Below are 16,802 nucleotides of genomic sequence, written 5' to 3' on the forward strand. Positions count from 1 at the left end.
CATTTTATCCCTCCCCTTTCGTTTTATATAATTGGTGTCTAAAGGCTTTGTTAGACATTAAATTATTTTTCTATGTCTGCGCAGAAACCCACAATTCTGCGTTAACCAAAGTTCGAAAGCCCCCGTCGCGCAATATTAATTTAATATTCGGGCGGGCCCCCGAGTCGCAATGAGCCCGTATGTTAACATCCCGCCAGCTCACAGTTCCGTCCACCGTCGGATCGGGCCCTCCCCATCCGACGGCCCTCGGCAATTTCGGAGCCACCCCGACGTCCGACGGTTAGCTTCTGATAGGCTAGCAATTTCTCCACCGTAAAAAAGATGCGTGTCTCCATGCGATTGTATCGGAGCCCCTCTGACACTTACCACTCTTGTACAGAAGGTGGTCCGATAAAACCACAAACCGCTTTGTGTCTCTCCGCCCCTGACGTCAGCACCACGTCACCGCTCAAGTCACCTCCGCGTCAACCCGCCGCTGCTCTGTGTCACCGCCAGCTCGTCTGTCAGCGTCCCCACCCTACCACTGTGTCTTGTGCCACGTCGTCTCACTGGCGTCACTGCCACGTCACCCTGTCGTACTACCATGTCATCCACCACCTGTCCTCCACTGACGTCACTGCCACGTCACCCTGCCGTACTCGTGACCCGCCGATGATGTCATGCTAACGTCATCACAGAAAAGGTGCAAAGGGCGAGAATCGCGTCAAAGAATGCCTGAATCAAGAAACATAAGCAGTTTTCGATGCGCGATTAGCGCTTAGTGCTAATTGCACATCGCTAAGAAAAATTACTCAAAAAGGAGAGCTTCCTATTGCTCGGCTACCTGCAAAACCCAAAAGTTCGCAAGAGGCAACGCTGGAAACAGAGAACTAAAGAAAAAACAGCAGGTAGAGGGAGTCAAGATATGACCACGACAATTTTATAAGAAGGTCAAGTATGCATATCGAAAGCAGGATAACAAAGTAGTGACTCAGCAAAGCACCAAGGCAGCAGGCCCAAAAAACGCAAATTAAAAGCACAGCCTTAGCCGACTCAGTTGATCCCAAAAGTCTAAATTCTTTGACAGAACAGATAGCTAATACCCTAAATATCTACTGCATCATTTACTCTTTCATCTAGTATTCCTCAAGAGTTGGTAAAGAAGTTATGAGTTATTAACTCATCAACTAGATATTTTGTATCTCATTTTTTGTATATATACTTCCCCACAGAGCATATATGGGGTTGGTTGGTTGATAATCCTCATTCTATACTTGCGATGTATACTTTGAGAGCTCTATAATCAAAGACTGCTGGAATGATTTGGATGAAGAACTGTCTGTTGGGTTATTTAATGGCCAAAGAGTGACTATGGAATTCCTGTGTTACTACATGGCTCAATAAGTGTTTTCTTACCTCTGTTTACAGTTTTTATATGTTTACACCACCATTGTGTTACCATCTAAATAGCAAGAAAGAAGAATAGCTTAGGCTTTGCTTGACTACACTCTATGCTCAGTTCTTGTTATTTTTATATGTTGTCTTTAGAAATGGTTATGAATATGCATACTTAAATGATCATGTTTACCTTGTTTCTTTCACATATGACTGTTATTTAGGAATTCTTAACTGCTCCTAGACAAACTTTCATTCACCTTCCCTCTCTGTTAGCTAATGAAATATTCTTAGTTGCCTTTCATCTCTGACCTTCATTCCATGTTTATTCCAGCTTGATATTGTTCTACGTGTAGCTATCCTGCTCTGTATTTCTCTTGTGACCAAGAAAACGCAACAGCAAGCCCTAATCCATGACTCCATGCCCAATGGTTTGAACTTCTCACACTATGCATCCCAACTCTGCTTGAAAACATCATCCTTCCCACCAACATCAAAACAAAACCCGTGTGCACCATAACTAGCCTAAAATTACACGAAAACAAAGTTAAATCATAAAGAGAGAGCCCTCTCTGGTTGCAGGTTGGCTAGGACCTGTAGCTGAAAGATTGGTTAGTGGTTACCTCGGCCGTATTCCCTTGGGAGTCAAAGGGAACAACCTAAGTGATAACATCATTGGCGACTCGGCTGGGGACAGAACGAATTTTTCAAATTGCTGTCTATTCCTTAAAACTACAGATGAAGTCTGAATGTCAGCCAGGAAGCCTTTGAAACTGTTCTTGCTTTGCATTTACAGGATTAAATAAAAGCTGATTCATCAATCTTCAGTCTAGCTTTAAGCTTTAAACAGCTGTTACAAAAAATTTTGATCAGTTCCTTCCTAAAAAAAAAAAATTTCTCAGAAAATATCAAAAACAAATTCAGAAGCTGGCTCCAAAAAAGAAAACTCGTTATACTAGGTCAAATCCTGACCCAGATCCTCCAGCTGTTTTTGAAGATCCCAATTTAATCTCTAGAAGCCTTAGCAAACAAAAACAAGGAGAGTTTACTGGTTCTAGTCCTGAAACAGTTCAGCCAAGCTGTTTTCCAACCCCTGTTAAAGTTTTGTTTCATTCAACCCCTACTTCCCCTTGTTCGTCATCCATCTCTCCAAGCACCTTTTCCACACCTCCATTCACTGTGCATACTACCACTACCACCACTGTTATTACAACTGTCCCAGCTATTCCAGTCGTTCCACTTATCCCTATAAATATGGCTAACAGATATGCACCTTTACAGTTACCTGCAAATCTGGGGGCTATGCCTCAGGATTATCAAACCAAAATCACATATTTTGATGGTACTGGTTCTGGCACAACCCGGCAACATACCAAGAAAATGCAGGACTATTTTGAGAGTTATGAAATAGATGATGATAGTGTAAGACTGAAGATTTTTGTCCAAAGTTTAACAGGAGATGTAAGGCCCTGGTTTAGAGCTCTTCCTGTAAATTCCATAGTTGACCCAGAGGCCCTTTACCAAACATTTCTTAACAAATGGGAGAAGAAGAAGGACCCTCTGCACATATTATCCGAGTATGACACTATCAAAACAGGCCCTCAAGAAGCTGTCTTAGACCATTGTGCCAGGTTTAACAATGTTTACAATGTTATTCCACAAAACCTTAGACCTCCACCTGATCTTGCTTTATACAAATTCCCTGATGGATTTGATTCGGACATGGCTTATCAGTTAAGGGAAAGAGCCCCTCAAACCTTAGCAGACATGCAGAATGTAGCTGTTAGTGTGGAGGCAAATCTAATTGCCAAGCGAAATAGAGCAAGAGCTAAGAGAAGAACCACTTTTAAAGATGAACCTTCAGCCTTTGAGCAAAAATTGGACACAGTCATCAAAGGTATGGACAGCTTGGAAAATAGAATGGGAACTATTGAAAGAAAAGCCTCATGGGAAGGACAGCAAAACAATCCTATCAGAAATCCAAACTTTAGAAAAAATCAGAACCCAAACATTGGAAGGGCAAGTCCTGACCATAATATAAGACCTCCTTTTCATGAAAACTATGCTGAAGTATCCACATCTAGTGAGCAGATAGAGGACACTCACATAAACTTGATGGGTTTGAAGAGTGAACAACAAGTATTTCTAACCCAAGAAGACCAAGATGACCATGATATAAATCAATTTCAGACCAAGTCTGGAGAGTCATTTGACTTCAAACAAGGCTATGATTCAGCTGTCTACGAAGTCCATAAACAATACAAATTAAGAACAAGAACCATTGATGTGTCTGATCCCATCAAGCCAAAGGATGCCAAGCAGCCTAAGAAAGTAAAAGACAAGGCCGCTATCACAGAACCTGCTGATAAAACAGACCCAAAATTAAAAGAAGTGACCATAGAGGATGTATCTGACATGCAGCCCTCTAATAACCAACCTTTTGTATCCTTTCCCTCAAAAGACAATGTAAATAACACTCCTCAAAGCCTTCCCAAAACAGAACAATCTCATGAAATCACTGATAACCAAGAGATCATCATTGAAGATACAATTGAAAAGGGAAAATCTGCCAGTCACAATACTAAAACACAGTCAGAAAAACCTTTTGATTTAGAAGCAGAAATTGGTAAATTAAAGATATCTATTCCTGTCTCTGAGCTTGCCAAACATGATGTGTACAGACAACAAATCAAAAGATCACTGCAAATGCTAGAGAACAAGGATGATGTTAATGTATTAGATGATCAACCTGAATTACTTTTTGGTCCTGAAGTCAATGGTAAATTAGGACATGGAGCTGTTCTACCCTTTTATGTCAGTTTGCACATTCATGATAAAGTGTTGCACAATGCTATGTTTGATTCAGGTGCTTCACACAATCTAATGCCCAAAGCTGTAATGGAGAAGCTAAACCTTGATGTCACTAGACCCTACAAAGACTTATTCTCATTTGATTCTAGTCAGGCCAAGTGTTTAGGCTTAATCAAAGACCTTTGTGTGTCTTTAGTCCAATTTCCCAACAGAACAATCCTAATGGACGTGGTGGTTGCTGACATTCCACTAATGTATGGCATGCTCTTATCAAGATCTTGGGGAGCAAAAATCCAAGGATCTCTCCAACTAGACTTCTCCTATGCCACTATTTCAGTCTTTGGGCAACCAAAGAGACTGTATAGAGAAACACTGATGAAGTATGTGGTAAGTAGTGAGGAAAAACCCCAAAACTTTCCCATTTACTCAATCCATTCTGATATGGATTCCTTTATATTGTTCAATGATGATAGCTGCCCTCCCACTAATGAGAAGCCTTTGCCTTTAGAACAAGAAACATGCATCAATCAAGAGTCGGTTGCCCATACCTGTGAAACTGTTAAAACAATTAGTGCAACTAGCATACAAGAAGAACCACATGAAGCACAAAACCTAGGTCCGCCCAATCCTAAAATGACTGAAATTCTTAATACTAACCACCAGCAAGAATTCTCAAGCTTAACCATTGATGAAGATGCCATGGATGACCCACAACAACAAATGAGCCAAAATGAGCAAACTATAACAGCTGAAGCAGCAAATCAAATGCTGCACCCAACCATTTTTTATGAGAAAAACATGCAAGAGCTGAAGCAAATGCATTTAGATGAAATAGCTGAAGCAGAGGCCGAAGTGATTGATTTAAAAGACAATTTTCTACCTGCTGGCCTCACTCCATTAGAAGACATATTTGATTCAAACGATGTCCCCAAAAAGCCAAAGATGTAGCCATTAAACACTGCTATGGAATACTGTAATATTGGGACAGCAGAAAAGCCCAAAATGATTAAATTGTCTAAGTCTTTGCCTCCCGATCAAAAACCAAAATATGTTGATTTATTTAAAGAGTTTCAAGATGTATTTGCCTGGAGTTATGAGGACCTTAAGTCCTATGACACCTCTGTTATTCAACATACCATTCCCTTAAAGCCAAATCAAAAGCCCTTCAAACAGAAACTAAGGAGAATCAATCCTGTGCTTCTCCCTTTGATTGAGAAAGAAGTGAAAAGAATGTTTGAGGCTGGTATCATAGCACCCATTAGATTTTCAGAATGGGTATCCAATCTTGTTCCCACAAGGAAGAAAACAGGGGAGATTAGACTATGTGTGGACTTAAGAAATCTGAACCAAGTCTCCCTTAAAGATCACTACCCACTGCCAAAAATGGACCACATTCTACAAAGAGTAGTAGGGTCTTCAAGAATTTTTTTGCTAGATGGCTTTTCAGGTTTTAATCAAATACTTGTTCACCCGGATGACCAAGACAAGACAACCTTTACAACACCGTGGGGAACCCTTAAATATGTGAAAATGCCTTTTGGACTAAAGAATGCAGGTGATACCTTTCAAAGGGCCATGGACATTGCATTTGCCAAGGAAATCCATGATTTCCTAGTGGTTTACCTTGATGACCTTACTCCTTTCTCAAAATCTGATCAAGAGCACCTTAAACACCTAAGGCAAGTGTTCCTAACCTGTAGGAAATATGGCATTTCCTTAAATCCTAAGAAATCTCTCTTCGGCCTAGAAGAAGGCAAATTTCTAGGCCATATCATTTCAAAAGATTGAATTAGAATAGATCTGAAAAGAATCCAAGCCATTTTGCAAATCCCTTATCCGAGAAACATCAAAGAATTGCAAGCATTCCTAGGAAAGATCAATTTCCTAAGGAGATTTATCCCAAACTTGGTCGAGCTGATAAGAATGCTAAATAACATGTTAAAGAAGGATTCCAAGGTAAAATGGACTTTAGAAGCCAAGCAAGCCTTTGAGGGCATAAAATCTGCCTTAACCCAAGCCCCAGTCCTCACAAGTCCTCAATTTGATAAGGATTTCATCATTTTCTCATTTGCATCTGAACACGCCATTGCTGCTGTCCTTTTGCAGAAAGATGATCAGGGAAATGAAAAGCCAATTGCATTTTTCAGCCGAGCCCTTAGAGATGCATCCTTGAAGTACCAAATCATGGAGAAGCAAGCATATGCCCTGGTTAAAGCAATCAAAGATTTCAGAATTTACTTTTTATATTCACATGTGATTGCTTATGTGCCAAATGCTGTCGTAAAAGACATATTAACTCAAGAGGGCATAGAAGGCAAAAGAGGCAAATGGATTGCCAATATCCTTGAGTATGACATTGAGATAAAACCCACCAAGCTGATAAAGGGACAAGGTTTAGCCAAACTGATGTCCTGAAACCAATTTTCAAGCCTTAGACATTAATCAACTGGACAATGAACAGGAGCTGGCGACTCCACAGATCAGTGAAGCTTTTTTGCAATCCCCATGGTATGCTGATATATGTTTTATATTGTTAAACCTGTGTGCTCCTCTAGGGTTGTCCAGAACCAAAAAGAGATTTTTAAGATGAAAGCATCAAAGTTTTGTGTCTTAGATAGTGACCTGTTTTGGAAAAATCGTGAAGGAATATCGCTGAATTGTCTAACTATGAATGAAACTGACAGTGCCATGAATGAATTTCATGCAGGGGACTATGGAGGGCACTTATATTGGAAGTCCACTGCTGATAAGATACTAAGGGTTGCTATCTATTGGCCCTTTTTGTTTGCTGATGTGAGAAAGTTTGTTGTTTCATGCCACAAATGCCAAATCTTTGAAGGCAAAAGAAAGCTTCTGCCCTTGCCCCTTAAGCCCATTTCAACTGAGAAGCCTTTTCAATAATGGGGTCTTGAATTCATTGGAGAAATCCATCCATCCTCTTCTGGCCAGCATAAGTGGATTCTAACAGCCACAGATTACTTTACCAAGTGGATTGAAGCCATCCCATCTAGGCAAGCCAATGACTCCACCATCATCCAATTCCTTGAAACCAACATTTTGTCAAGATTTGGCTGTCCTAAGAAGATCATTACAGATAATGATGTTGCCTTCAAATCCAAGAAAATGATCAGTTTTTTCCACAAATTCCACATTACCTTAGGTCACTCCACAACCTATTACCCTCAAGGTAATGGCTTGGTCGAATCATCCAACAAGAGTCTGATTAACATCATCAAGGAAGTCTTGGAGGAGAACAAGAAGAACTGGCACAAAAAGCTTGTAAATGCCCTATGTGTAGATAGATTGTAAACCAAGAGATCCATTGGGATGAGCCCATATGAGTTAGTCTATGGCATGGAGGCAAAGTTCCCCTCTTCTTTGGGAATCCCTGTTATCAAATTGCTGCAAGAGATTCAGGCAGAGCCAAATGATATCCAAAGAAGAATAAACCAAACCATCCATTTGCAGCAAACAAGAGAGCAAGTGTACGACAGAGCTAAGATTTTACAAGAGAAGCTCAAGAAAATGTTTGACAAAAGAACCAAGGCTGAAGATTTCTACATAGGCAACAAAGTCTTAAGATGGGATTCAAGAAGAGAGGACAAAGGAAAGCATGGCAAGTTTGATTTCCTGTGGAAAGGCCCCTTTATTATTTCTGTTGTTCCAGGCAACAACACATATTTTCTGAAGAGTTTGGATGGCAGCACAGCTGAAGAAGGCCCTGTCAATGGCCGAATGCTAAAGCACTATCATGATCCCTTTTTTTGAACGCAACACAGCTCTGTATACTACCTGTACATTAATATTTGTATTTTCAGCACTTTTTCTTATAGCAAGCCAATAAGAGGGAACAACACAACAAATTTTGAAGGGAAGATGAAAGAAAGCTCTATTTCAGATCTCTATTTTTTGAAATAATTCCAAAGAAGTGGTCAAGCAGATCTCAATATGTTTACAAGAACCCAAAAGGCAAGAAGCAGAGCTGTAATTTTTCTGCAATTCAGCTCAAAAGGATACTGCATATCAGCTTATAAGAATTCAGTCAAAGGCATTGAGAAGAAGGAGAATTTCAGTTTACAGCAACAATTGAAGATTGAGGCATTCTAACCTACTGTTCTTGACTTTCCACAAGGGAAAGCCATCCCCAAGTGGAGCCACTGTTAGGTTCCTATACCAATATCTGTCATTTTTCATGATTGAGTGGGAAGTGCCAAATATGTTCATCCTTTCCATGCTGCAAAGGTTCCATATTTCAAAAGAGACAGAGAAAATTAAAAAATGTAAAGAGGGTATGCCTTAAAAGAATGATCAAAAGGAAAGAAAATGAATTGGTCAGAAAAAATAATAGAAATGAACCCCAAAGAAAGACCAAGAAAGTGGCCAGTCAAAATGCCACTACTACCTTATTTGCAAGTCCACAATGTGCAAGTATTGTTGTTTTCACACTTGATGGGTGGCCCAACAGTGCAAACTGGACCATGCCATGTTTAAATTGTTGTTGTAGAAAAGAGAAAAAGTGCCTGTCCAAACAGCTTAAGCTTGGCAGATGAGTAGCTAGGCAGAGAATAGAAGGAGCCCAACTGCTTAATCTACGCCCTTGGAGGAGATAAGGGTACACGTAGATAAGAGGGCAGTCAAAAGAAAAGAGGATAATCAGGGTCTGCAAGTCTAAGTGCACCCAATCAAATGGAATAAAAAATGCTAGGTGAATTAGGCTAGGTAAGTAGCTTGAGGTTGCAGAAGCAAGGTTTGGATCTCTTTTGTATGGTCAAAACAAAACTCATCTCATCAATCACAGAAATGTTAAGGCAGTTGTTTGGTGGCAGAACTATGGAAGCATGTCTAACTCCCTTTCACCCCCCCCTCAAAGTTTCTTACTAACACCCCTTAAGGACCTTGGGATCTGCCCAACCAGTCCTGTTATCACTTCATTTTTGTAAAATACTAAGTCAAGATTTGACTTTCTTCAATAAAAAGAAGCCACATTTCTTGTGTAAAAATCATTTCTCTGGATTCCATTCACTTCCTGTGCCTACGTTTCATTTCATAAACTTAGCTTCATGCCCCTACACTTTCACTTCACAAGGTCACATTAACTCCTAACTCTATTATCTAGCTCCCTAGATCATTTCCTTATCCCCTATTATACAAAAAACTATATAAAATTCCAAAAATAATACATATTCCCATCCCCTGGCACTATAGCCTTATATTGCAGTCTCAGGAAATAATAGTCCATCTGGGACTATTATGAACCCATCCGCATCCTAACTCTGGAATTAACCTGACCTCTGGTTAGGTTAATAGCCTATACCTACCCCTCTACCCTTGTATTTTTCCCATTTTATCCCTCCCCTTTCGTTTTATATAATTGGTGTCTAAAGGCTTTGTTAGACATTAAATTATTTTTCTATGTCCGCGCAGAAACCCACAATTCTGCGTTAACTAAAGTTCGAAAGCCCCCGTCGCGCAATATTAATTTAATATTCGGGCGGGCCACCAAGTCGCAATGAGCCCGTATGTTAACATCCCACCAGCTCATAGTTCCGTCCACCGTCGGATCGGGCCCTCCCCATCCGATGGCCCTCGGCAATTTCGGAGCCACCCCGACGTCTGCCGGTTAGCTTCCGATAGGCTAGCGGTTTCTCCACCATACAAAAGACACGTGTCTCCACGCGATTGTATCAGAGCCCCTTTGACACTTACCGCTCTCGTACAGAAGGCGGTCCGATAAAACCACAAACCGCCTTCTATCTCTCTGCCCCTGACGTCAACGCCACGTCGCTCCTCACGCCACCTCCGCGTCAACCCGCCGCTGCTCCGTGTCACCGCCAGCTCGTCTGTCAGCGTCCCCACCCTGCCACCATGTCCTGTGCCACGTCGTCTCATTGGAGTCACTGCCACATCAGCCTGCCATACTGCCATGTCATCTGCCACCTGTCCTCCGCTGACGTCACTGCCATGTCACCCTGCCGTACCTGTGACCCGTCGATGAAATCATGTTGATGTCATCACAGAAAAGGTGCAAAGGGCGAGAGTCGTGTCAAAGAATGCCTGAATCAAGAAACAGAAGCAGTTTTTGATGCGTGATTAGTGCTTGCTAAGAAAAATTACTCAAAAAGGAGAGCTTCCTATTGCTCAGCTACTTGCAAAACCCAAAAATTCGGAAGGGGCAACGCTGGAAATAGAGAACTAAAGAAAAAACAGCAGGCAAAGGGAGTCAAGATATGACTACGACAATTTTATAAGAAGGTCAAGTATGCATACCGAAAGTAGGATAACAAAGCAGTGACTCAGCAAAGCACCAGGGCAGCAGGCCCAAAAAACGCAAATTAAAAGCACAGCCTCAGCCAACTCAGTTGATCCCAAAAGTCTAAATTCTCTGACAGAACAGATAGCTAATACCCTAAATATCTACTGCATCATTTACTCTTTCATCTACTATTCCTCAAGAGTTGGTAAAGAAGTTATGAGTTATTAACTCATCAACTAGATATTTTGTAACTCATTTTTTGTATATATACTTCCCCACAGAGCGTATATGGGGTTGGTTGGTTGATAATCCTCATTCTAGACTTGTGATGTATAGTTGGCATAGTTGGCATAGTTGGCATACTTCGAGAGCAGTCCCTTTCGTTCCCTTTCAGTCTCCTTAACGGAAAAGGTCCATCTAAGCACTTGTCACTTCAAGCTCATTAAAAATCAAAGGCGACTAGAGTCATCTTTTGTTTTTTCTCGACTCTTAAAAATTGAAAAAACAAGTTGTGTCAAAGTGTCTAAAATTTATCTAATTTGGAAACATACTTCCCCTTAATTTTTAGTTGATCGAGTAATCCGCAATCGTGGAAGAAAGTCAATTGAAACCCCGTCATTCGCGGAGGCTTACGAGTCAATTGTCTTTGTCTCCAGAATCGAAACTATTACAGACAAAGCGAACTCGTTTAACCGGTTCCAAATCTCCTGGTAAAGTTAGAACAAGTGTTCCAACACCATCAGAGACTCTGGTTACTCCAAACCTTTCTGGTATCCCTGCCTTTACAAAAGAAGTTCAGCATCCACCGAAGGACAGTAGCACTGATCCTAGTGTGAGGGTAAACACTTGTGTTACTGAACCAGTTCCATCTACAACTGATTCGGAGGGTGTTATTTCCCGAGCATCTGTCGCTGCAGATTCAATACCTTCTTTGGCACCAGAAATATTTTACGGACCAGACGGTCTACCTCTTCCACCTGGTCTGATTGCTATAGAAGAGATTGTAGAGGATCCTCCATCTAGTACTCCATCGCAATTTGGAGTCGGGATCACTCTGTATCCTTCTTCATCAGAAATTAGTCTACCGCCATCGGAAGCTCCTGTAGAATCGCTAGGCAATCTTTCGAATAGACTAGAAATGTCTGAACAACCGTCGACATCTAGGACTGTGTCATCCGACACAACAACGGCAGAACTTCCTGTTGTCACTCCAATGATGTTCGCTGGGATACCATCTATCCCAACTAGCTCTCAATCGCTAGAAGGGGCCCACTCAGGGGCTATTTCGACAGTATGGTCCATTCCTATTTGTTCATCCGGAATAGTATCCAGAAACTCTTATGTTGAGTCTCAACAAATTGATCCTTCAGGGTGTCAATTTGGGCAGTCCGGTCCTCAAGGGCAAGCAATTCCTTTAAGTACCGGATTACCGCCGTATGGGGGGTAGTCTACCCTTTCATTGTCTCCTCCAGGAGGACAACCATACAGGAGTTCACAACAAAGTTCAGGTTATGCTGGAATTACATCTAGCAGTTGGGTGCCAATACTGCCTCAACAACCAAGAGTTGTGTATTCAATGCAACAATGTTTACCTATGTCAAAGATACCAACTATGCCAACTATTGTGATGATGTCGCAAGTACAAGTGCTGCCTGTTGTATGTCAACCTCAAGTTTCTCAGGTTGTAATGCAACAGCCCTTGTCCCTGCGACTCAACCACAATCGCCAACTAATGGAATGACACAGTCCTAAACGGGTACAATTACCCCTCATCTTGGTCAAACAGTTAGTATCGGGCAACAGCACATGCCTTCGCAACCATGGCTGGTGCAAAACCAACAACCGCAATTCCAATAGGTATACCAAGGATCTGAGCAACAAATCTTTGCAAATAGTGGGCAACCGTATATTCAAAATGGTCAAAATCAACCATTCTACAATGGTTATGCCCATCAACCTTACCAAAGTTACTAGCATCAAATGCATTATGCTGGTATGCAAAGACCAACTGTTCAGGGGATTCAATCTTATCTTGGATATGCTTCACCTAACCTAAATCAACAGTTACCCTTTGTGGCGACTTTAGAGTTACCGGATCTAAATCGGTTAACAAATGATCCAATCGCCTACGCCCCTTGGTGGCCAGTGATTCCGCATAAACTTTCGTCAGATATTCCTAAATTTAATGGAAATCTGGGTGAAGATCCGTCGAATCATGTGATGACCTTTCATCTGTGGTGTTCATCAAACACCCTAAACGATGATTCAATTAGACTTCGCCTTCTTCAGAGGACATTAACTGGTCTGGCAGCAAAATGGTATATCGAATTGCCTAGAGCTTCGTTTGACAACTTCAGTACTCTAGCCACAACCCTTTTAACCCATTTTTAGTTACCGATAAGGTGAAAAACGGGAACGGAACTTCTTACCAATTTCAAGCAAACAACGGCCACTCACATATCTGATCATATTCATGAGTGGCGACGTCATCGTAGAATGGTAAAAACGTATGTTCTTGATCAGCTTTTAGCTGAATGGTTTATTAAGTCTTTGTTACCTTCCATTACAAAAGATGTGGCAAAAGGAGGAGTCATCACCGAAGAGCAAGTTATCACTTGTGTGCAATATTTAGACTTGATTTACACTCAATCTGGCATGCTCTACGATAAAATACCTGACTCTCCCAGACCGGAATTTTCAGTCCCCCCTCCTCCTAAATCAAACAATGACTCTCATGCCGGTGATGGCGTGATTGGCGCGAGAGACACGAAATTGACAAAGGCTACATCTAAAAAGGCCCGTAAGATTTCTAGTCAAAATGCAAAAGAAGAACTTCTTGCCTCAGAAGTAAATGCCATCTCAATTGATAAAGGCAAAGAAACCAAGCAACCAAGAGGCAAGAAGAAAAACAAAGGGAAGAAGAAGAAACAGGAGGAATCATCACCTGAAAAATCTTCTGCAAACCCTACTAGAAATAGGAAACCAAAAAATCCATGCTTTATATGCGATGAGGACCATTGGACATCAGATTTTCCGTATAAAGCCGAGATTAGAAAATTCTTCAAGAATTCAAAAACCTCGGCAGTATTAACTGATCTGTTTCCGAATCCAGGAACAAATCTGGTTGATAGTGGAAATTCTTCGCCATCCCAAGTACTGATGTTGTCGGTTTCCAAACAGCAAAATGATGCTTTAATATTGACAAGGAACAAAGATTACGGGAATCCACAGCTGTCGAACAACAAGGATAAAGATCAACCTAGTAGTTCGACAACAACTTCGACAGAAGTTGCACCGCCCATCATTCCTGAGCTAACAATAAAACCGCCAAAGGGAGTAGTACATAAGTCGACATTTAATCCTCGTGCTAGAGCACCACAACATTATAATATAGTGGAAGATCTAGCTCAATCGCCATCCGCTATGTCGACACTGGAGGTACTACAAAATTGCCCATCCTAAAAGCAGGCTTTATTATCAACTATCGGTGGGATAGACCTAAAGGATTCTAATCTGGTGTCCTTTAATCATAAAGGATACGATCCTCAATTACCATCTCAACTAGCTTTCCTCATTCAAGTGAAAGCCCTCAACGAAACTGTTCATCAAACAATTATTGATGAGGGAGCATCTACATGTATTATGTCGATGAGTTGTTGGAAAACTTTAGGATCTCCAACCTTGTTGTGATCTTCGACAACATTAAAAGCATTCGACGGACGAACGTATACCCCGTATGGTATTCTAAGTAACTTGCAAGTTGAACTAGGGGGGAAAACAGTAGAAATAGATGTCAAAGTAATCGACGGAAACCTCGATTACAACATCCTACTGGGAAGACCATGGATATATGCTATGGCTACTGTTGTGTCGACCTATTTTAGGAAGATTGCATTTCCCTTTCAAGGAGGGATTACAATCGTCGATCAACAAACTTTCCTCTCCAATGGCTCCCAAGTTACGGGAAGCATTCTTATGATCCATGGAAGCCCCCATTCGCTTCAAAATATCGGAGTAGGCCTACTAAAAGACCCTATATTAATGGGGACTTTTTCCCTTCCACCTCCAATCAATCTGGCGGAAGTAGCGTCGGTAGGAACCTGCAATATGATATCTTCGATTGAAAAGATCTCAGAAAATGATATAAACATGGATCATATGTAGGTATTGCCTCCAAGCCCAATGGAAATATTGTAGCAACCAATGTTCCTAGCATGGGAGGCAAACCCAAATCAACACTCATCAAGCGTTTGGATAGATAGGTCTAAGGAATATGGCACCCCTTCAGATCCTTGGTTGCAAGTGCGTTACACCGACGAAGGAATTGTTCAATCAATGGTAATTGAAGGGGTGCCATGGGAAGATTACCACCATCGTTCCCATCTTCTGGATCGTAAAGAAGATACTCCTGATGACCTTCATCATTGTTCAGTTTTTGATTTCCTATCAAATACTGTAAACACGGTGGATTCCGAGCGAAACTTGTCCAACATTGAAGAGACTATCGCCATAAATATCTCGACCAAAATAGATGTTGTAGAAAATATTTATGTTGGCAAATGTTGTTCTCCTTCAGAACTGGAAATATATAACGCTATTTTTCGCGAATTTAGAGATGTCTTTTCTTGGTCATATGATGAAATTCCAAGCATTGACTCGAGTATAGTTGAACACGAAATTAAGATGTATCAAGATGTCAAACCAGTACGACAACGGCTACGATAGGTGCACCCCAAGAAATCCACTTCCATCAAGGCAGAAGTTGAAAATCTTCTCCATGCTGGTTTCATTTACCTGGTTCTTCTAACCGATTAGGTATCGAACATTGTTCCTGTTATGAAAAAACAAGGAACAATTAGAGTGTGCGTCGATTATAGGGATGTAAATCAAGCTTGTCCAAAAGACAACTACCCTACACCCTTTATTGACCAGATAATTGATGAATGCACCGGATGTGAAATATTTTAATTTATGGATGGATTCTCCGGGTATAATCAAATAAATATCCGCCCACAGGACCAGTCAAAGACTGCATTTATTTGTCTGTGGGGCACATTCGCATATTGAAAATTACCCTTTGGTTTAAAGAACGCAGGGGCAACGTTTCAGAGGGCAATGAATTATGCCTTCCATGAGATCAAAAACATTGTTCAACCATATCTCGACGACCTTCCGACTCATTCGTGAAAGCGGACTGATCATCTACAACATTTAAGAGTGATATTTCTACGTTGCCGACACTACAAGATACGACTCAATCCACACAAATGTGTGTTCTGTGTCAGTTCTGGTCGCTTACTTGGCTTTGTATTCTCGAAGGATGGGATTCGTCTCGACCCATGTAAGGTTCAGGCAATCATAAACTTGCCTCCACCTTCAAATTTGATTCAGATTCAGAAACTCCAAGGGAAAGCAAACTTTCTGAGGAGGTTCATTCCAAATTACGCCGAACTTGCTAAAGGTTATACACGTCTATTGAAAAAGGAAGTGCCCTTCGTCTGGGATCAGGTCGCGTAAGCTTCCTTTGATGCTTTAAAAGAATCCCTAATGAAAGCATCATTAATGTACGCTCCTGATTATCAAAAAGATTTTAACCTGTATCTGGCTGCAGTGGATACAACCATCGCAGTGGTTTTAGTTCAAGAAGACAACAGAATTTAACATCTTATATATTATTTATGTAGGAACTTAAATGATACAGAAAGAAAATATTCTTATGTTGAAAAGCTAGCGCTCACAGCTGTTCAAGCGATACAGAGATTTTGACATTATGTCCTCTTCCGAAAAACTACCATTCTGTCAGATTGCAACCCCATGACTTATATATTGTCGCGACAGTTGCTAGGGGGAAAGTATTCAAAATGGATAGCAATTCTAAAAGAGTTTGATCTGGAATTTGCAAAATCCAAATCAAAGAGAGCCCTGGTTTTCGCAGAATTATTATGCGATCTCCCATCGTCGTCCAACGATGAAACATCCGAAGAAACAATCGTGGATGAATCTTTGTTTCTGATATCTTCAAGCAATCCGTGGTATGGAGATATAATCATCTATCTCCAAACCCAAAAATATAGGTCTAATACCTCCCACTCCGAACAAAAATGTATTTGATACCAATCAAAAGACTACATGATCATCGGTGACATGCTTTACCGTCGTGGTGTCGATACAGTTCTGAGGAGGTGCCTTACCCATGAGGAGGCCGAAAAAGTCCTGAATGATTGCCCTTTAGGCGTGTGTGGGGGGCATCAATCCGGTTATGCTACAGCACAAAAATTTTTACGAGCAGGATACTTCTGGCCAACAATGTTCAAAGATTGCATAACAGCAGTCAAAAGTTGCCATGCCTGTCAAATTTTCGATA

This window comes from Pinus tabuliformis, chromosome 9 (genome assembly GCF_031772625.1).
Source record: "Pinus tabuliformis cultivar Carrire ecotype Pingquan chromosome 9, CPIR1, whole genome shotgun sequence".
Lineage (NCBI taxonomy): Eukaryota > Viridiplantae > Streptophyta > Pinopsida > Pinales > Pinaceae > Pinus > Pinus tabuliformis.